The 21,133-nt window shown below is 51.8% G+C and overlaps 9 non-coding genes across 9 annotated transcripts; 5 read left to right on the forward strand and 4 right to left on the reverse strand.

The window, feature by feature from the left end:
- Positions 1-363: 363 nt before the first annotated feature.
- On the forward strand, positions 364-435 carry TRNAA-UGC (transfer RNA alanine (anticodon UGC)). The gene has a single exon. It is a non-coding gene; the product is annotated as a tRNA-Ala (tRNA).
- A 1,119-nt stretch (positions 436-1,554) lies between these two features.
- On the reverse strand, positions 1,555-1,636 carry TRNAS-CGA (transfer RNA serine (anticodon CGA)). The gene has a single exon. It is a non-coding gene; the product is annotated as a tRNA-Ser (tRNA).
- Positions 1,637-4,789: 3,153 nt separating this feature from the next.
- On the forward strand, positions 4,790-4,861 carry TRNAA-UGC (transfer RNA alanine (anticodon UGC)). The gene has a single exon. It is a non-coding gene; the product is annotated as a tRNA-Ala (tRNA).
- Positions 4,862-6,470: 1,609 nt separating this feature from the next.
- Positions 6,471-6,552, forward strand: TRNAS-UGA (transfer RNA serine (anticodon UGA)). Its single transcript has one exon. It is a non-coding gene; the product is annotated as a tRNA-Ser (tRNA).
- An 8,378-nt stretch (positions 6,553-14,930) lies between these two features.
- On the reverse strand, positions 14,931-15,012 carry TRNAS-GCU (transfer RNA serine (anticodon GCU)). The gene has a single exon. It is a non-coding gene; the product is annotated as a tRNA-Ser (tRNA).
- Positions 15,013-16,325: 1,313 nt separating this feature from the next.
- TRNAP-UGG (transfer RNA proline (anticodon UGG)) lies at positions 16,326-16,397 on the forward strand. The gene has a single exon. It is a non-coding gene; the product is annotated as a tRNA-Pro (tRNA).
- A 515-nt stretch (positions 16,398-16,912) lies between these two features.
- TRNAP-CGG (transfer RNA proline (anticodon CGG)) lies at positions 16,913-16,984 on the reverse strand. Its single transcript has one exon. It is a non-coding gene; the product is annotated as a tRNA-Pro (tRNA).
- A 323-nt stretch (positions 16,985-17,307) lies between these two features.
- Positions 17,308-17,389, forward strand: TRNAS-CGA (transfer RNA serine (anticodon CGA)). The gene has a single exon. It is a non-coding gene; the product is annotated as a tRNA-Ser (tRNA).
- Positions 17,390-19,014: 1,625 nt separating this feature from the next.
- Positions 19,015-19,086, reverse strand: TRNAA-UGC (transfer RNA alanine (anticodon UGC)). Its single transcript has one exon. It is a non-coding gene; the product is annotated as a tRNA-Ala (tRNA).
- Positions 19,087-21,133: the final 2,047 nt, after the last annotated feature.

Below are 21,133 nucleotides of genomic sequence, written 5' to 3' on the forward strand. Positions count from 1 at the left end.
GGAGAGAGACGGGCTCGCCCTCAAACACCTGAAGTGAGAGCCGTATCCCTAGAGCAACAAGACGGGGCAGCCAGGCTCCCCCACCACCACAGTGTGCCAGCAGCCCTTGCCCTGGGCACTGCACTGCACTAGGGGAGGGCATGGCAAGGTGGTTGCAGTGCAGGTAAAGAATTGATCCCTAAGAACTATCTGTGCAAAATACCCATCAACAGGTTGAGAGTTTAGAGGGAGACCCAAATGGAAAAAGGAAACCCCGCATCTGTGTTTTAGCCCATCAGTGCATGGGGTGCTACAGGGGGAGCATCAACTCAGAAGGACTGAGAAAAATTTCCCAAACAACAGACCCTCCCCCACCACCACCCAGGGGATGTAGCTCAGCGGTAGAGCGCCTGCTTTGCATGCAGGAGGCCCTGGGTTCAACCCCCAGCATCTCCACACTTTTGCTGCCTCTGAGCAAAACCCCTCCCTCACCTTTCCTCGCTCACCTCCACACACCCTCTCCCCTTGCAGCTCTCTTGCTCCCTCTCATCCCTGCACATCACCTGCTGCTTTCCTGCACTGTCCTCTCTGTTTTTATGAAGCACACAATGGACGACACAGGGAATTACTGACCTGACCTGTCAGCCTCACTGCTCTGCTGGGAAGGTCATGGAACAGATCACCCTGAAAGCTGTGCCAAGGCACATGGAAGAGAAGGGACAACCAGTATGGTTTCACCAAGGATAAGGCCTTCCTGACAAACCTAGTGGCCCTCTGTGGTGTTGTAACTGCATCAATGGACATCAGAAGAGTCACTGATGTAATTTATCTGGATTTCAGTAAGGCCTTTCACACAGTCCACTGCAACATTCTTCTCTCCAAATTGGAAAAATATGGATTTGACATCAGGAGTGTTTGATGGATGAGGAACTGATGACAAGTTCACAGCCAGATAATGCTGGTCAACAGCTCAATATCTGGATGGAGATTGGTGATGAGCGGTGTCCTTTAGGGGTCAGTGCTGGGACTGATACTTTTTAGTATCTTCATCAGTGACATCCACAGTCATGGTGAATGATGTGTCATGCCTGAGGGAGGGGGTGCCATCCTGAGGGATCTAGACAGGCTAAGCAGTGGGCGCAGGAGTATATTACGAGATTCAAAAAAGCCAAGTGCAAGGTCTTGGGGAGACCTGATGGGAGAGAAATTCATGGTCTGGCTGCACTGGGTTTTGAGCAAACTGACTGAGCTTCAGAAGTCCCTCTTCATTGCAAGGGAATTAGACTAGATAAACTTTACAAGTCCTTTCCAACTCAATTGATTCTATGGTTCTGATGTTCCCAACAAGGAGGGACTTTGACTTTGAGGGAGGGAAGAAAAGCCCTGCAAAATCCAGGTGAGAGCTGAAAATAGGCCCTGGGGTGCGCATGGAGGAAGAAGGGTCTGCTGGTAAGCCTGAGGAGCTGTGATGAGCACAGTGACATGCGGGGAAATGCTTTTGAGGAGGAAACCCACAAGAGATGGGCTGAGACCCCGGTGTGCATTCAACACCTCCAGGCAGGGGGTAAAATCCATCGCTGTGAGCAGGATTCGAACCTGCGCAGGGAAACCCTATTGGATTTCGAGTCCAACGCCTTCACCTCTCGGCCATCACAGCATCCCTGCCCTATGCTCAGGGCACAGCCATCCCTGTGGGGCAGCCCCAGCACCCCACAGCCCATTCTGCACAGAGGGAAGGTCTGTGCGGAGCCCGCTGTGCCCACAATAGCCCTGGGCCCTCTCAGTGCCTGGGGTCTGCCAGCAATACCTGTCCCCAGCAGTGCCTGTGCCAGTGCTGCCCCCAAACCCCAACAGCCAGCACAGGGCGGAGGGGGGAGGGGGACTCAGGCAGCCTGACTCTCCATTTCTTTGCATTGGGTTACGATTCTCACTTTTGGCTGCCAGAGCTCCCAGTTCCCATTGCCCAGTCAAACCCAGAATTCAGGCAGAACTACTCTGCACTATACTGAGTGGAGACCCTGCAGGAATGGGGCAGGGGCTGGGCCTAGCACACTGCTGCACCCCCTGCTGCCTCTCAGCACCACTGAGCTGCTGGGCTCCAAAGTCAGCACCTAACACCTCCATAAGCACTCCATCATGTTTGCACTCAACAGAGTTTCACCAAGCTGAAGTCAGAGTCACAAAGCTCAGTAAATGTCATAAGCTTCCATGAAGAAGTGACCAAAAATCTCAGTATTGGAGAAGGTTGTGGAACAGATTGCCTTGAGCACAATCATAGCACGTATGAGACAACCAGGAGATCGGGCCCAGCCAGCATGGGTTCGTGAAAGGCAGGTTCTGCCTGACCAACCTCATCTCCTTCTATGACTAAGTGACCGGCCTGGCGGATGAGGGAAAGGCTGTTGATGTAGTCAGCCTACTCGTCAGCAAAGCCCTTGGTACTGTCCCCCACAGCATTCTGCTGGAGATCTGGCAGCCCATGGCTTGCACAGGAGCAGTGGTGTGGTTGGCTTTGTGCTGTCACAGCAGTGGCTCACGTGCAGCTGCCATGCACCAGCACCCCCAGGTCCATTGTGGCAGGGCAGTGCTCCATCCTTACACCCCCCAGATTGTACTGACAATATGGGTTGCCATGACCCAGGAGCAGATGATACCAAGAGAGGAGATCCACGTGAGAGCAGGAAGGCTTTGCAGAGAGATCCGGATAGACTCAGTCAAAGGGCTGAGTTCACTTGAAGACGTTCAACAAGGAAAGTGCTGGGAAGTGCACTTGGGTGATAACAGCCTCGTGCAGCACAACAGGCTTGGAGAAGAGTGCCTGGAAAGCTGCCCAGCAGAAAAGGGGTGCTGGGCTACAGCTGGCTGAGCTGAGTCAGCAGAGCACCCCGGAGGACAAGGATGCCAATGGCAGCCAGCCCTGCTGCCACAGATGGCAACAACTACGCTGTACTGGTGAGAGAGAAGATGTATTTATTGATATAACAGACACAGTGTAGTGATTTCACAGCAACTTAACCCTCATATAAGACAGGGCTGGATGCACAGGAGAGGGTAGGGTTAAACACTCACAGGCAGGAGACCCTCCCGCTGAGTTATTAGTTTCAGAGAGAACTCCCTGAACCACAGAAGTAGGGAGCCCAGCTGTACCTGGATCTGCTGCTCGCCCCACACTTGGTCAGTCATGTGTGTTTTAGGGATCGTTACTTCCCAATCAACCTAAGACACAATCTTAGCAAAGCCAACAAGGCTTAAAACAAACTACTGGCCACCTGGTGAGGATCAGTATTGGTAGGGCATCTTGGCATTGCAGTGCAAGGGATTGGATCTCTGCATGGGACAAACCTCAAGAGACATCCTTACTTGAGGGCAGTCCTGCCATGCAACTTGCTGCCCTGATGGAGAGCACCAGGGCCTGATGGGACAAGGGTGAATGGTTTTAATCTGAGACAGGGGAGGTTGAGGTTGGATATGAGGAGGAAGTTTTTCAGCCAGAGGGTGGTGAGGCACTGGAACAGGTTGCCCAAGGAGGCTGTGGATGCCCCATCCCTGCAGGCATTCAAGGCCAGGCTGGATGTGGCTCTGGGCAGCCTGGTCTGCTGGTTGGTGACCTGCACACAGCAGGGGGTTGGAGCTGGATGAGCACTGTGCTCCTTTGCAACCCAGGCCATTGTATGGGCTGCTCACTCTTTATGGGTGTAGGATCGATTGACAGTGATACTTTTGAGGGGCCTGCTCGATTGGCCTTCAGCTGTTGAACCAGGTGTCTGCTATCCATTTCATCAGGTCCCCAGAGTGAGGCAGATTATTGCTTGTTAATCTGTTTTAGCAAAAGCACTCTTGCTCATTGCCTTCCCGTGTACAAGGCCTTATTTACAAGGCTGCTGTGGAGTAGGAAGCAGGGGGAGTGAGGAGGAGGAGGAAAGGAGAGCACACTTTCACACTTGCATCAGAAGTAGAGCAACCAAGAGCATTAGGGAAGGGATTGTTCCCTTGTACACATTACCAATGAGACCACACGTGGCATACTGTGCTCTGTTTTGGCTTCTTGGTACAAGGAGGATGCTGAGTAGTGGGAATGGATTTGGAAAAGATCAACAAAACTGGTGAGGAGACAAGAAAACATGATATGAGGAGCAGCTGAGGAAAGTGAGGTTGTTTAAAGTGGAGAAAAGGAGGCTGAAGGGAGAACTCATCACTGTCTACAGCTTCCTGAAGGGCAGTTGCAATGAGGACGGTGTCAGGCTCTTTCCTCATGCCAAGCGATAGATGGCAAGAAAGCAGACTCACGTTGTTGCAGGGGAGGTTCGGATTGGACATCAGGAAGGATTTTTTATAGTTCTGGTGGACAGAACATGGAATAGACTGCACAAGGAAGAGCTGACATCCCCATCCTTGGATGTATCCTGAAGGCGTGGGACAGTGGAGAGACTATCCAGGAGAGTGCAGCTTAGTGGGAGTGATTGCAGTGCAGGTATAGAAAGGAAAAGGAATTGATCCCTAAGAGCTCCCTGTGGCAAATGGCCATGAAGGAAAGCCTGCGTGCATGGGTCTCAACAGGGGGAGCTGCTGGCAGGAAAGCATCAACTGAGAAAGAGGGCTGAAGAAAATTTGCCTAAAACCAGAACTCCAGCAGCAGCAGCAGCAGCAGCAGCAGCAGCAGCAGCAGCAGCATTGTTATCAGCATTATTGTCCTCGTCGTCGTCGTCGTCGTCGTCGTCGTCGTCGTCGTCGTCGTCGTCGTCGTCGTCGTCGTCGTCGTCGTCGTCGTCGTCGTCGTCGTCATCGTCGTCGTCGTCATCATCATCACCCAGGGGATGTAGCTCAGCGGTAGAGCGCCTGCTTTGCGTGCAGGAGGCCCTGGGTTCAACCCCCAGCATCTCCACACTTTTGCTGCCTCTGAGCAAAACCCCTCCCTCACCTTTCCTCGCTCACCTCCACACACCCTCTCCCCTTGCAGCTCTCTTGCTCCCTCTCATCCCTGCACATCACCTGCTGCTTTCCTGCACTGTCCTCTCTGTTTTTATGAAGCACACAATGGACGACACAGGGAATTACTGACCCGACCTGTCAGCCTCACTGCTCTGCTGGGAAGGTCATGGAACAGATCACCCTGAAAGCTGTGCCAAGGCACATGGAAGAGAAGTACAAGATAAGGGACAACCAGTATGGTTTCACCAAGGATAAGACCTTCCTGACAAACCTAGTGGCCCTCTGTGGTGTTGTAACTGCATCAATGGACATCAGAAGAGTCACTGATGCATTTTCTGTGGACTTCAGTAAGGTCTTTGACATGGTCCCCCACCACATTCTTCTCTCCATAATTGTAAAGAAATTAATTTGAGAGTGATCGATAGATGAGTAACTGGTTGCAAGACTGTTCCCAGAGTGTGGTGGTCAATGTTTCAGTGTCCAGGAGGCCAATGACAAGAGGTGTCCCTCTGAGGTCACTACTGGGACCGATACTCTAATGTCTTCATCGGTGGTATCAAGTGCACCCTTAGCTATTTGGCGTGGTTGTCACACTTGAGGAACAAGATGTCATCTAAGGGCCCTAGACAGGCTGAGCAGTGAGCCCTGGAGAACCTCATGAGTTTCAACAGTGCCATGTGCAAGGTCTTGGGGAGACCTGATAGCCGCCTATGAGTATCACAAGGAGTTCAATAAAAAAGAAGGGAAGAGACTCTTTAGCTGGGTCTGTTAGGACAAGAGGTTTCAAACTGAAGGAGGGGAGACTTAGGCTAGATATAAGGAAAAAAATATATGATGAGGGTTGTGAAGCACTGGCTGGCATAGTTTGCCCGGAGAGGTGGTGCATGCCCAATCCCTGGAGACATTCAAGGTCTGGCTGGATGGGGCTCTGAGCAACCTGATGTAGCTGTAGATGTCCCTGTTCACTGCAAGGAAATTGAACTAGTTGAATTTTAAACATTCTTTCTAACTCAGTCAATTCTGATGTTCCTAACTAGGAGGGACTTTGACCTGGCCATGACTTTGCTCGGAATTTTGCCAACCAACAAGTCAGTACATGGCTGCTGGCCGTGGTGGGAAGCAAAGTAAGCAGGGGAGTTGTGCCCAAGATGTCAGGGTGCTGCAGGGCTTTGGGTCTGATCAGTGCCCTGTCCTTACAGCCTGAAGGGCAATGGTGTCCAAAAGGGGAGGGCTCCAGGAGCTGAAGCCAGGAGCTCTTGCACTCTAAGTGAGAATCATATCCCTAGACCAAAAAAAAAGCTAAGATGTGCAGCTTGTTGGGGTCCCACTCAGAAGTGCCATGCACTGGGGTGTTGCGGGCAGCGCAGCCTCTGGCACTGCTGGGCTCAGTTCCTGCTACCAGGCTCCAGGCACACTGTGGGGGTCTCCTAGCCTCCCAGCAGGACTTCCTGAACTGCAGGATGGGGGGGCCATGGGTGTACTTACGAGTGCCTAGGTAATGCCATGGGACATGGTGTGCCCAGGGCTGTGGACAGGAGTGCCCCCAGGGGCACCAGGCTGAGGCTGTGATGGCCGAGGGGTGAAGGCGTTGGACTTGAAATCCAATAGGGTTTCCCTGCGCAGGTTCGAATCCTGCTCACAGCGAAGGATTTTACCCCTGGCCTGGAGATGGGAGTGCCATTCTGAGACCCTGCCAAGGACAGGCTGCATGTGTCTCCTCCAGCTGTGACTGGCAGCTCCGTGTTTGAATCCACATCAAAGCCCCTGGCAGGGGTGTGTGTATGGGCAGCCCAGTGCAGGAGGGACAGAGGCCCCACCGGCTGCCCAGTTTTGCAGCCCTGCAAGAGGTGGGGAAGTGGAAGGCCAAGTTTCGTTATGCTTGGGACTGCTCTGCACTGCGCAGTGCCTGTGCCTGGTGTTTGCAAGCCTCTGTGCAGTGCAGTGCCCAGGACAAGAGCTGCTGGCACAGCGTGCTGCTGGGGGAGCCTGTGTGCCCTGGCTCATTGGTCTGTGTATGATTCTTGCTTTGGGTGTCAGAGGTGTGAGCCCAACTCTTTTCCACACCTCTGCCCTGAGTGGCCCCAATGCTCACAGCTGAGAACAGACCCTGTGTGCACGGATGTCACTTCTCTAACACACACTAACACCCCACAGCACAGCCAGGACCAGGCCTGGGCCACTCCTCATGCTGAAGATGGAGACGGAAGAGCAAAGCACCATGGCCCAGTGAGCAGCTTTGCCCAGCTCCACCACCACCACTCAAGGAACGCAAGCAAGAACCACCTTTACACAGCCGTAAGCAGATCACCCTCATCTTCCCTCAGAACAGTGCAGACACATCTCAACAAACAGAAAATTATAGCCTTGGAATATTTAACTTAATAATTATTGAGTTTCAAACTTGCATCCCTGGCTGTTTCAGTCCAGGATGCTGTAAACATTCTGGACCTGGGCTGTGCTGGCACCCCTGTCACCCCATCCCCAAGGGGAGCAACTCAGAGGTTGTGGGTAGCTGAGTACAGTCTATGGTGCTGGTTTAGGCTCAGGGTGCAGCACAGTGCTGACAAAACAAACGGAGCTTCCAGCTCATCAGGATGTGAGCCACGGGTCCCTGCTTCCATGAGTGGCACCAGAAGGACCAGACCAGGATACTGGTGCCTTTTGATTTCTGTGCCTTTTCCTTTGTGACTCAGGTGTGTGGGTGACCTGTGATTACTTTGCTCTGTAAGATTTCCAGCCCTGAGGAAGAACCACAGCCCTCACTGTGGAGCTCCCCAAGGCTGGAATCACTGCCTGTCTGGGTCCCCAGGCTTTTGCAGGCCTCTGCCCCATGGCTGGTCTGTGGGTGCAGCCGTTGGTGTCTGGGGCAGTTTGCCCACCTGAGCAGCAATCTCTCCTCCTTCTTATCCCTGTCACACAACTCAGAAGTACTGGAATCCTGCTGTCTCAGTAACCACCTAGTCACTAACAATCTGTTCATTTTTATCACCAAACCCAGTTTGCCTGGGGCTTCCACTCCTGACAGTCTCACTGACTCACCATTTGTAGCAGTCCTCTCTTTTCCATGACAATTCTTTGTGTGTCTCCATTTGTTGCAGCCCAAGCCATGACTTCATCCTTCCTCTCCCCTTTCTCCATCCCCAGAGGAGCCAGGCACCCATCACTGCACTTGGAAAGAGCTGTGGGCTTTCCTTATGCAGTAGATACTTGCTCTCTGCTACTGTTGGCTTCCCCAAGCACAGAAATGCAGAACAAACCAAGTGAGTCCATTCACCAAGGGTGGTGGTGTAAGCTGGGATGAGCTTGTGGTAATAAACAACCTAAAAAGGAGATCAACACCCCGGTGGACATGATCTCCTAAAAGGGAGTTGCCACCATCCCAGTTCCAGAACATCATGATTTGAGCTGGAGTACTCCACCACTGTAATTTTTGCTAGTGCAATTGGGTCCACAAAAGTGAAGGATAGAAGAATGAAAATGAAGGGAAGTAGGAGCCTCCAGGAAGCACAGATTGCTGAAGGAGGAGGATCCTGTGTTTTGGTGGGGAAGAGGTTTCTTCCAAGGACATGAACAGGTCAGAAAGATGAGAGGACAACAAAAGTCACGAAACTCTATAGATCCAGGCATGGCCCAAGAGTCATTTAGATTACGCTCCAGTCTTTTCTGAGCAGTGCTGCTGTCGTTGCTGCTGGAAGCCATGAGAAAGTAATGCTGTGACCAAACCCCAGCACCCACCTATTTCCTTCTATGTGCCTCTTTCCACCCACTGAGCTCTATTTTTCATCTCAGTCTTCATATGTAGTTTCCAGTTTCTCACTGGGCCTGTGGCTGCAACGTCTTTACAGGAACCTGTATTTTAGGGCCTAATTAGCAAGTCTGTGTGGTTCTGCTTGGGGCAAGCACTGTCTGGGGGGAAAACAAAGTGGAGTGAATTCAGGACAGCTCTTGAGCTGGAAACCAAGATGGCCAGGCTCCCAGCCATGAGTCACAGCAGCCCTGGAGACAGGTGCCTGGTGCCTTGTGCTGGGGATCACTGCAGGGCTGCAGATTCTCCTTTCCCCAGTTCTGTCTGCACTGAGACGTCACAAATTTCAAGTCAAATTAAGGACTTGCATGGATTTCAGTCTCCTTTGAGACACTGGCTCTTCAGAAAAAAAAAGTCTGTACCATCTCACCCATGGAGTCATTGTGAAATGCTATATCAAAATGTCATTACGCTTTTCCCCTGCTCCATCCTGCACTGTCCTATGCAGCAGGCTGTTGGAAAGCAGATGTACCAGCCTCAGATGCCTATAACTTTCTAATGATGCTCTTGCTACTAATTCACTGCTTTTCCTCTTTGCGGCACTCGAGACAATTTCGCATTCCCTCTCTATGGAACAATGTCTGCAGTTGGTCTAAAAATACCTCAGTAGTCCTTGGAACATGGATGGGAACCCACACCTCTTTGTTCCCAGAGCTCTAATTGCCTAGCAAGTGCCATGCAGGGTATTTCCTAATTAGGAGCACTTCTATGAAGATCTGAGCAGTAGAACCAGTTGAGCTTGGTAAGACCAACTTGCTTCCAAGCCCAGCATAATACCTCATTCTAAACACTCATAAGCTCTGTGTAGATTTTCACACCACCAAAATGTACAAAGACTGAAAGATTTATACAAAGTCTATGGAGGACTTAGTTGCACTCTTATTCCTCATTTCATTAGCTGAAAATGTTCTGCTTGATGTTCCGTGGCATCTTACAAAGAGGCTTACTCAGTGCCTACCTCCTCTCCCTGTAAAATAGTTATTCTTCTTCATCTAATGACTTCAGTCTAAATCTGCAGGCCCTTATTTTTGGGAATAGCTCAGGGAGGAGCTTGTGCTGTAGCTATGGCCAGAAATAGAGATATCCTCATTAGATCTGAGGAAGTCCCCTGAAACATATGGAAAGAGAGATTCTGTATTCATTTTGAATATATTTTTAATACAACAGGTTGTTTTAAGTGATTTTTTCATGGAGATACATGGAGATCCCACCTCTGCCATCATTGAAAGCAGAAAGGAAGACTGGAAATGACAGAAATGTTCTTGTTGCACAGAAATCACAGCTGTTATCCAGCTCCAAGTGTGTCAGCAGCCAGCACGATAGCATTAGGGCCTTTCTCTAATGTTCTATGTGGTTTTACATTATTCTGTTCAGCAACAGAAAGCAAGGATCCAAGAGGAGTGGTCTGGCATGTGCTGATCTCTCCATTCCCTGATTATACTGCAGCTGCCCCAGGTAGCTTTAGTCATAGACTTGTGGGGTCATTAAGGCTGGGGAAGACCTCTGAGATCACCAAGTCCAACCATCAGCCCACCCCATCATGCCTGCTGACCACGTCCCTTGGTGCCACATCTCTGCAGCTGTGGAACATCTCCAGAGACGGTGATCCCAGCTCTCTGGGCAAAATTGGACAAAGGGTGACCATTCAGAGAAGCGCCTCCCAAGAAGGCAACTTATCTCTCTTTACCCTCCATCAAACCAAAAACTCACTGCAAAAACAGGCAAAATACCATTTTGAAGCAGCAAACCTTGATGTTGCCACAGTCTTGTGGGAAAAGGCAGTGAGGCTGTTGCATGTGTCCCTAAGCTGGTATTTGCTGTAGGGCAGAAATAAAGGTCTGCAAAAGTTTTCCTTTGGGCTGGACACAGCAAGCCACGTGCTCACATCAGCACAGTGTGGCACTAGCACCAGAAATTCCCATTTCAGACCGAAAATACAACACCCACACAGCAATAAGTTGCGACCAGAGCACGTCACCACTTCAGACCAGAGGCAAAAAGAACACGAAGACTCAGGCTATGATGTAGCATGTCTTTAATGAGAAAAAGAAATAGAATAAACCAGTTGAGAGTATGAGAAGTGCATTTCTAATGCTCACTATAGGAATGGACAAACACTATTTAAGGACAAAACGACCCCTACGAGGTGTTCCTCTGCCCCTGCTGCCTCTGCAGCTCTTGGCACCATCTTCTGTCTGCAGCCAGCTATAAGCTAATAGTAAATGCTGAGTAACACCACAGGGTGTCACACTTACATGGAAGCATACAGTAAGGCATAGCTAGAGAAAGGTCTACAGAGGCGCGATCTTGAACGAAAAGTACCCGAGGATCCCTTCCTGCTGGGAGAGTTGCAGGTGCCCCCAATGGCTTGGAAACACGCGGGAACTTCCTTAGTCCTCTTCCCCAGTCTTGTTCCCGTGCTTCGGTTTTCCTTCCTTGCTGGCCTCAGTGGGACGAGTTGGCCGACGGGGACACCCTACAGCCCACCCCTGAGGCACAGCAAGGCCCCTTTCCCCAACCCCCGTGTGCCACCGGAGGCCACTGGCACCCCACAGCACCGGAGGTAGCTCCCAACTGCTGCCGACGCTGTGGACCCCACCGTGGTGCTCTGCGGGTAGGAGCTGAGGATGGGCCCAGGCAAGGTCACCACCACGGTGGGGGGCTGGATGACGGCGGTGGAGTCCCAGCAGCGCCGGTAGCAGGGCTCATTGCAGCTGGTGGCCAGTGGCCTGGGGCTGCAGGAGGCGGGCAGGCACAGGTCGTAGCAGGACATTGCGCAGCGAGAACAGGCACCTGGAAGGCAGAGGAGGGTGTAAGCGCAGGGCAGATGCTGTCCTTTCCCTGCTGAGCTCTAACTTGGTGGCTCTGGCAGCCAGAGGTAGGGATAATTTGATTTCATTTGAATGACCTGCCCTGGGAGGCAGAGCTGGAGAGGTGACAGCGCTCCTTCAGCAAGCTGAGTGCTCACTGGAATGCTTCCTGTTGCTGTAAAAAACACTTAAATCAACGCAACACGAGTGAGCTGGATTTAGCACAGGCTAAAATTAAAGGCATCTCTGCTGCCCTCCCTTCAACAGGGGGGCACTGATCTCTGTAACCAGGGAATGTGCTATTCTTTTTGCTCTTTATATTCTTTTTTAGCAAAAAAATCCATGCCGGACGTGCCTTGCTAGGTAGCTACAGATCCCTGTGGCACATACCCAGTTCACCTGGCATTCCTCATCCCCTTGCACCCTCATGTGATGGCAAGAAGAATCCCTCCCCCGAGGCCTCCACAGGTGGGAGGCAGACAACAAACCTCGACCCCTCTCTGAGAACCAGGCAGCGCACATCAGTGCCGACAGCAGCTCGGTCAGAGGAAGGAACGGAGCATCTTAACTTACCTGGGCAGCAGAGGATGCAGCAGTTGGGAAGCAGGTGGCAGGGCCCAGCAGCACCTGGTGTTATATAGGGTGCCCCGACCCCCAGGGGAGCTGGCGCATTCTTTCCACATGAAACTTCCCAGTAACCAGCAGTTTTCTCCTGGAAAGCTCCCCCAGCTGATTAAAAAGTTTCATCTTTCATCTGTCATGTTTTGCTTCCATTTAGTACTGAGTAAGATTGAAATGATTCCAGCTACAGGCAGTAATTATCTTACCTCCCAGGGCCAAAGTACATTTTAGGTTGGATGCTATGAGACAGGAGAGTACTTCAGCTGAATTTAGGGCAGGTGCATCCCCAGCACACCTCCCCTCCCTCCCCACCTTCTTCTGAGCACAACCGTAAATCAGTGGGGAATTCAGCTCCCAAGTTCACCTGAGGTAAGCTCATAAATTTGGGGCCTTAAGCCCCAGTTAAGAGAAATACATCTGTGCACAAGTTCAGTACAAACAGCTAGGCGCCTGCACTGCCTCAGCGTCACGGGATCCTGACTGGAAGATGGGGGATGCTGCAGAGGTGAGGGGTGGTGAGGGAGATGATCCAACGCGTGGTGCTGCAGTTCTGCAGCCCTCATCCTTCCCCAGCTATCTGGGTGGCACAGACATAGACACGGCTCAGTGCAAGCCCAATGTAGCAGAGCTTATCTGGCGTGACCAAGTGTTTATGCATTTGGATCCAGTTTATGTGTTTGGATCCACGTGGACTATTTCGTAATTTGATATTCCTCAGGTGTGAGGCATGCATTCAGCTTGGAAAGTTGAGCAGATTTTAAAAGCAAATGAACCAAATACACAGAAGGGCATTAAAAAGACCCTGGAGTCCATCCCTGAAGGTGACACTGACCGTAAGCGGCCAACTTTGCTCAGTGAGCTGATGGCAGAGGCCAAGAGACTTTCCCACCTGCTCTTGGGACACACTAGGAGCACTGAGTCAGAAGTTCACGGCTATTCTTTCCTGTGATGGAGAAAAACTGCCAAGACATTCTAATGATAGGTGTGACTCCAGATTGCTCTGGTGAACCCTGCTAACCTGCTAGAGAGACAGGGAGTCGCAGAAGTCCCGACCTGCATTTAAACATGAATCAGCTACATGCTGGGGATAAGGAATCGCTGACGTTGTACCAAGCAGGGGAATGAGCCATCAGGCTCCGGGGGAAGCTGGAAGAAGGCTTCTCATTTCACTCCAGCAGAGCCCATGTGGAGGCATAAACACCTTCTGCCCCAAAATAAATTATGGCAGTATCGGGCCGTAAGCATGTGTGGAGCCAGGGGGGTTTCAGCATCGCTGTTACAGATGTGCCTTGTAGGGGTTTTCAGAGTCACTTTAGTTGAGTAGGCTGCTCACATTGCATCATCATGTTCCAGCACAACATCGGGGCACGCTGGATGTTTGCAGTTCTAGCAGAGGGGTATTTAAAGAAGGCATGATTGTGAGTGTGAACAGATCTCTGCACTGACTAAAGTCCTTTGCTTGGGGAAGGGAAAGGGCAAAACAATGGTCAGGAAGTCAAAATAATCAGGTTTTTTTTTTGCAACGAGAGAGATTAAAACAAAAGAAAATCCATAGGGAAAAGAGCTCTTCCTAGGGGTGAGGGTATCTAGAAGAAAAACAGGACTGGTTTCACTAACCCCTGTTCTTTTCAGGCAGTGAGCTCTTTCGGCTAGAGACAGGACTTTCTCTGGAGAAACCACAAAACCAATAAAACATTGTGCAACCAAACACATCAAGCCCATTTTCTTAACTTTTGCAATGGATCTGGGATGTGCACCCATTTCAGTCCTGTGTAGCTTTGTTCCCAAACTCCTTGACAATCTCAACTAACAGGTGGAAATCATAGAATCGTGGATTCATTCGGGTTGGAAAGGACCTCTAAGTTCCCCCCCTCTATGCCCTCAGTGCCACATGCCCACGGTTCTGAAACACCTCCAGGGACAGCAATCCCACCTCTCCCTGGGCAGCTCTGCCACTGCATCACTGCACTTTCTGAGAAGTTTTTACTGATATCCAACCTGAAATGCTGGGGATGGTTTTATTCACCCATCAAAAAAAAAACCCTCCCATGGAAATTGCTGGAGTTCACAGAAGTTCCCTACAGAGCTGGTGGATAGGGACCTGTGCTTGGCTTTGGCCAGGGAATGCCGGCCTCTGCCATCCCACTGCAGGCTTCCCACGGGAGCCCTATGGAGCAGCGAGGACACAGGCCTCTGCACAAGGACACGTGCAAAGACTTTAGGGGAGCCCTGGGAGCACAGCCCGCCCAAAGCCTTGGGGCTGCAGGAGATCCAGTTTCACTGACTCCGCAATCACTGGGTCCCCAGGTGAACTGGGGCTCTGTGGCATCACCGTGGCCAGCACGTTTCTGCAGGAGGCCTCATCACCGAATGCAAGGGCAGAGGAAGCCTGTTCCTGGGGCAGGCTGCTCCCTGATGGCTCCAAGGCATCTCACCAGGCTGAGAGAGGAAATGCAGCCCCACGGAGAGCCCAAAAGCTGACGCGGGGCTGCAGCATGGGCACCCCCCCAGCCACAGCGTGGCTTTGCCACATTCTCATCAACAGAAAGAGTCACACAGAGTAGGAAAGGCAGCTCCAAGGCTGGCACAACGTGCTTCCCTGGCTGCAGTGAAGCACTGATGCACTGGTTGCCAGGGACAGGCGGCGAGGATGTGCAGGTGGAGCGGGGCTGCATGGCACAGTCACCTGCTGTTGCCCCATGGAGGGCTACCAAAATATGACCTCAGCTGTTGTCCAGGCTGCTCCAGAAGGCCCCAGAAAGAGCCTTTATGGGACCTAGGGAACCCGACGAGGGTGGGATTCGAACCCACGCGTGCAGAGCACAATGGATTAGCAGTCCATCACCTTCACCACTCGGCCACCTCGTCCCCTGCCTTGGTACAGTTTGGGGCATTTTTTTCGTTTTTGGCAAAGCTACCAGCGCATCATTTTACCAGCACAGCACTCGTTCCTCAGCTCCTCCCAGAGAGCTGGGCTGTGGGACCGAGCTGTGCTCCTGCCCTTCAACAGCACGGCAAGAGGTTTGTGGCTCTTCTGTCCCTCTCCTCTTGGTCCCAGTTCAAAGAGTGATAAAGGGTAGAGTGGGCAGAACCACTACATTTATTTTTGCCCAAAATAAGGCTTTATGATCTGTTGGGTTTTTTTGTTGTTGTTGTTTGTTTTTGTTTGTTTGTTTGTTTGGTTGGTTGGTTGGTTGGTTGTTTTTCTTATGGTTGTAGGTTTCCACAACCTATTGCCCTTCTCCCACCCCGGGCTACAACCAGATGGATTTTCCTGCGTGATTCTGTACCATGTATGCCTGTAAATCAAAGCGGAAGATAGCAGGAGAAACCTGGTCTGCAAAATGTACCTCTTAATTTCCCAAATATTCTGGATTCTGAGATAGTTTTTGTACCAACTCTTCAATTTAAGCTTCCCAGGAGTATGGAACAGAAGGAAATCATCCTTCTTCCCATATGCAGGGCAGACCTCAGAGATTCTCTCCCCAGTGTCCTGTGCTCACCCAGCTGCTGGCTATAAGGCATCCCAGCCTCAGGCAGAGTCCCCATCCAGGGGCTAGGAAGAAAATCAGCCCACAGGCCAGGCACCACTGAGGGTCAAATCCAGGATCTGCTGTTTAGTAGAGAGGCTCTTCAATCAGCTGAACCATGGTTCCAACCCGCCCATGGTGCTGGTCCCCTCATCCCAAGGGCAGCCCCATGACACCCTGTCCTTATGCACCCTGAGCCCCAGACCCCTACCCCAGTGTGCTGTGCCTCAGCCAAGGGGGAAAGCAGCTGGCAAGCAGGTGCTGCATTGTTCACACCTGCCAAACTTAGCTCAAGTCAGATAAGAGAAAGGCAGCCAAGCACTGCTCTGGGCATCCAGGAGGAAGGCTGAAATACTCAGGATGAAACAAGGTACTATGCCATTCCAGCAGAAAAAGCATTTGGCAGGAAGAAATCCCCCCAGGGCTGGTGGCTCCTGCCCAGGCTTACACTGGATGGTGATCCTACCAGCATCGGAGCCCACAGGAAAACTGGAGATAGATATCTTCAATGTTTCCTTCAGGATAAACGAGGACGAGAGTGCACAGAAAAGGCAGCAGCTGGTAGAGGATCCAGTAACAAAAACAGGGACAGGGAATCAGTCCAAATCTTAATGGGGCACAGGAGGAGTGATGGAAAGGGCCACACATGCAGGCTCGTTGGTCTAGGGGTATGATTCTCGCTTTGGGTGCGAGAGGTCCCGGGTTCAAATCCCGGACGAGCCCTCCTTTTGGGCGCCCCCCTGCCCCACGCAGTGCGTGGTGGGGCACGGCGCTCCCTGCAGACCAGGGCCACCCCGCTGCGTGCTGCTGCCCAATTCGGTGCCAGGCCTGGGAGTGGGCTCCATCAGCAACAGGGGGGAAGTTGGGGTGGGTTCCCAGAGGATATGATTTTGGGGAGAGCCCGTGGGGCAGAATGGGGGAGCTGTAGGCAGGGGCAGAAAAACTGGGTGGGAACTGAGGAGACTTCCTGCAAAGCTCAGCTCCCCCCCCCCCCCCCCCCCCCCCCCCCCCTCTACCCCCCACCCAGAAAAAAAACAACAAAAAAACAACAAAACAACCACATCCTGTGCGTTTCTTTTTCAGGATGGTGGGCGCAGGCGTGATGGCCGTGTTGGGGAGCAGCCAGCAGTGGGGGAGGCTGCACAGCATGAGGGAAGTGGTGCAGCATCACCACTCCACATGGCCCGCTCCAGATGTGAGCATGGTGTGGGGGCAGGGCAGGAATGTTGAAAAGAGAAGGGCTCGTCCGGGAGTTGAACCCGGGACCTCTCGCACCCGAAGCGAGAATCATACCCCTAGACCAACGAGCCCCACTGCAGTGCGTTTTTGGAGCCTCATCTCTTGTGCTTCACAGGTGTTTGTCTTCACTAGTGCAGCCCGGGATGTCTTCTGGCTCCTTCACCGCAGCAGAGGAGCCAGGAGCAGCCCGAGGCAAGCCGTGTTCTCAAGCAGCCCCACACTGTTCTGGGCAGCTGAGAGACTGGAGTGTCTTGGGGAGGAAAAGAGTGGAGATGCTGGAGGTGGAACTGCACGCAAAGCAGGCACTCTGCTAAGCACAACCCCCACGGAATGGGCTGTGGGGTGCTGGGGCTGCCCCACAGGGATGGCTGTGCCCTGAGCATAGGACAGGGATGCTGTGATGGCCGAGAGGTGAAGGCGTTGGACTCGAAATCCAATAGGGTTTCCCTGCGCAGGTTCGAATCCTGCTCACAGCGATGGATTTTACCCCCTGCCTGGAGGTGGGAATCGTGGAGGGTTTGGGTCAGAGGGGCCTTGCGACACCAAAGCAGGAGTCATTCTGCTGGACCAATGATCCAGGATGCTGAGCCCTTGCCACCTCCATCCCCTGCCCCGCAGCTTTTCAGGCACAATACCCTACACTGCCCACACTATGCTCTGGGATTTCCTCCTCGTGAGCATCTCTCCGCCCATTACTGTGCTCACCATTGCTACTGCTCACCAGAGGACCCTTTTTCCTCCATGGGATGCCCCCAGGGCACCCATTTTCCCCTCTCACCTGTATTTCACAGAGTTCCTCTGCACCCCCACCAAATCGTTGTCATTGGAGGGACTTCTGGAGGCCATCTGGCCCCTGCCCTGCACAAGCACAGACACCCGCAGCAGTTGTCCCAGGATTGTATCCAGACACCTTTTGAAGGTCTCCAAGGAAGGAGATGGCACAGCCACTCTGGGCAACAAGCTGCAGTGCACAGTAAAGACATATTTCTTTTCCATACATCCACTGCTTGTGTAGGAAGATCTGATCATAGAATCACAGAATCTACTGATTTGGAGAAGACCTTTAAACACCATCCAGTCCCATTCTCCTTCAATGAAGAGAGACATTTTCAGCTCAGTCAGGTTTCTCACAGCCCGGTCCAGCCTGACCTTCAATGTCTCCAAGGAAGGGGCATCCACCACCTCCCCGAGCAACCTGTTCCTGTGCTACCCTCATTACAACCCTCATCATCTTTTTTTTTCCCTTATATCCAGTCTAAACACCCCCTTTCAGTTTAAAACGTCTCCTCTTGTCCTATCGCAGCAGACTGTACTAAAGAGTCTGTCTCCTTCTATCTCACAGACCCCCTGAGTTACTGATAGACCACTCTCAGGTCACCCCAAGACCCCCGTTTGGCTTTGCTGAACCTCATGAGGTTCTCCTGAGCTCACTGCTTGAGCCCCTCTAGGTCCCTCAGGATGGCATCCTGTCAAACGTACCACACAGCCTGGTGTCATCCACAAACTTGCTGAGGATGCACTCAATCCAACTGATGAAAATATTAAAATATTAGCAGTAGTGACTCCAGAGGGACACTGCTTGTCACTGATCTCCTGGATTTTGAGCCATTGGCCAACAGAATCCGGGTGTGAACTTGAAGTCAGTTCCTCATCCACCAAATACTCTACCTGTCAAATCCATATTTTTCCAGTTTGAAGAGAAGAAAGTCCAAAGTCTTAATATGATCCAGATAAACTACATCAGTGATTCTTAGATGTCCGCTGACACAGAAACACAGTAACACAGAAGGCAGACAAGCCCTTGGTTGGTGAAGTCATGCTGGTTAGGACAGCCCAACACTTCTCTCAGAAACTTCTCTTCCTTACCTGTTCCTTGGCGCTTGGAGGTTCCATGATCTTCTGCATCACAATGGTGAAGCTGGCAGGCCGGCAGCTCCCAGTGTCGTCCATTGTGTGCTTCATAAAAACAGAAGGACAGTGCAGGAAAGCAGCAGGTGATGTGCAGGGATGAGAGGGAGCAAGAGAGCTGCAAGGGGAGAGGGTGTGTGGAGGTGAGCGAGGAAAGGTGAGGGAGGGGTTTTGCTCAGAGGCAGCAAAAGTGTGGAGATGCTGGGGGTTGAACCCAGGGCCTCCTGCATGCAAAGCAGGCGCTCTACCGCTGAGCTACATCCCCTGAGTGGTGGTGGTGGTGGTGATGATGATGATGGTGATGATGATGATGATGACAACGAGGACAATAATGCTGATAACAATGCTGCTGCTGCTGCTGCTGCTGCTGCTGCTGCTGCTAATGGAGTTCTGGTTTTAGGCAAATTTTCTTCAGCCCTCTTTCTCAGTTGATGCTTTCCTGCCAGCAGCTCCCCCTGTTGTGACCCATACACGCAGGCTTTCCTTCATGGCCATTTGCCACAGGGAGCTCTTAGGGATCAATTCCTTTTCCTTTCTATACCTGCACTGCAATCACTCCCACTAAGCTGCACTCTCCTGGATAGTCTCTCCACTGTCCCACGCCTTCAGGATACATCCAAGGATGGGGATGTCAGCTCTTCCTTGTGCAGTCTATTCCATGTTCTGTCCACCAGAACTATAAAAAATCCTTCCTGATGTCCAATCCGAACCTCCCCTGCAACAACGTGAGTCTGCTTCCTTGCCATCTATCGCTTGGCATAAGAGGAAAGAGCCTGACACCGTCCTCATTGCAACCGCCCTTCAGGTAGCTGTAGACAGTGACGAGTTCTCCCTTCAGCCTCCTTTTCTCCACTTTAAACAACCTCATTTTCCTCAGCTGCTCCTCATATCATGTTTTCTTGTCTCCTCACCAGTTTTGTTGCTCTTTTCCAAATCCATTCCCACTACTCAGCATCCTCCTTGTACCAAGAAGCCAAAACAGAGCACAGTATGCCACGTGTGGTCTCATTGGTAATGTGTACAAGGGAACAATCCCTTCCCTAATGCTCTTGGTTGCTCTACTTCTGATGCAAGTGTGAAAGTGTGCTCTCCTTTCCTCCTCCTCCTCACTCCTCCTGCTTCCTACTGCACAGCGGCCTTGTAAATAAGGCCTTGTACACGGGAAGGCAATGAGCAAGAGTGCTTTTGATAAAACAGATTAACAAGCAATAATCTGCCTCACTCTGGGGACCTGATGAAACAGATAGCAGACACCTGGTTCAACAGCTGAAGGCCAATCGATCAGGCACCTCAAAAGTATCACTGTCAATCGATCCTACACCCATAAAGAGTGAGCGGCCCATACAATGGCCTGGGTTGAAAAACCCACAGTGCTCATCCAGCTCCAACCCCCTGCTGTGTGCAGGTCACCAACCAGCAGCCCAGGCTGCCCAGAGCCACATCCAGCCTGGCCTTGGATGCCTGCAGGGATGGGGCATCCACAGCCTCCTTGGGCAACCTGTGCCAGTGCCTCACCACCCTCTGGCTGAAAAACTTCCCCCTCATACACACGTCCTAGACATGATTTGCCTGTGTCTCCACATGAGTACTGTGAGAAACAGTATCAAACCCTTCACTAAAATCTAAGAATCATAGAATATCTTGAATATTTATCAGATTTCGTGGGTTTCTCTTCCCCAGAGTGCTTTATCTCAGCAGACTCTAAGAAGCAGATCTGATGAGCTAGATGTCTGCTCTCCCAAAGTCCAGGCATGTAAGCTTGCTACTCAGCCTCCTGGCTGTTCACATGATCGTGGACGTGGCCTATTTTCACTGCTGCCAAAAATGACTTTGGCTGGTTTTGTTCACTTAGAGAGAGCACGATGGTGGCATTTAAATATAGGGTGTGGGAGATGAACCCAGGACCTCTTTTACCCTAAGTGAGAACCACGTCCCCAGACCAAAGAGTCGCAGTGTGCGGTTGCCTGTCTCCTACAACCCTGTGACATTTGTTCATGTCCTTGGGCAGCACTTCCACTGGCACCGCTGGGCTCTCGCCTTGCAGCCAGTGGCAAGTGCAGATAGGATGTTGGGCGTAGGGCTGTGTGGGGTTACACCAGACATTCCCTGCCAGAATGGGGACCACGGGGCAGCTGGGGCTGCCTGGAAATGCCCACAAAGACGGGTATGCCAAATGTGTGAGCAAAGAGTTCCCCCTAAAGTGGGCTGGGCTACTGTGGACGATGGGCGCTGGACACAGCATGAGGTAGGGTTTTCCTGCACAGGGTTGAATTCAGCTCACAATGATGGATAATACCCCTGGTCTGTGGCTG

The sequence above is a fragment of the Lagopus muta genome, chromosome 8, assembly GCF_023343835.1.
Source record: "Lagopus muta isolate bLagMut1 chromosome 8, bLagMut1 primary, whole genome shotgun sequence".
Classification (NCBI taxonomy): Eukaryota; Metazoa; Chordata; class Aves; order Galliformes; family Phasianidae; genus Lagopus; species Lagopus muta.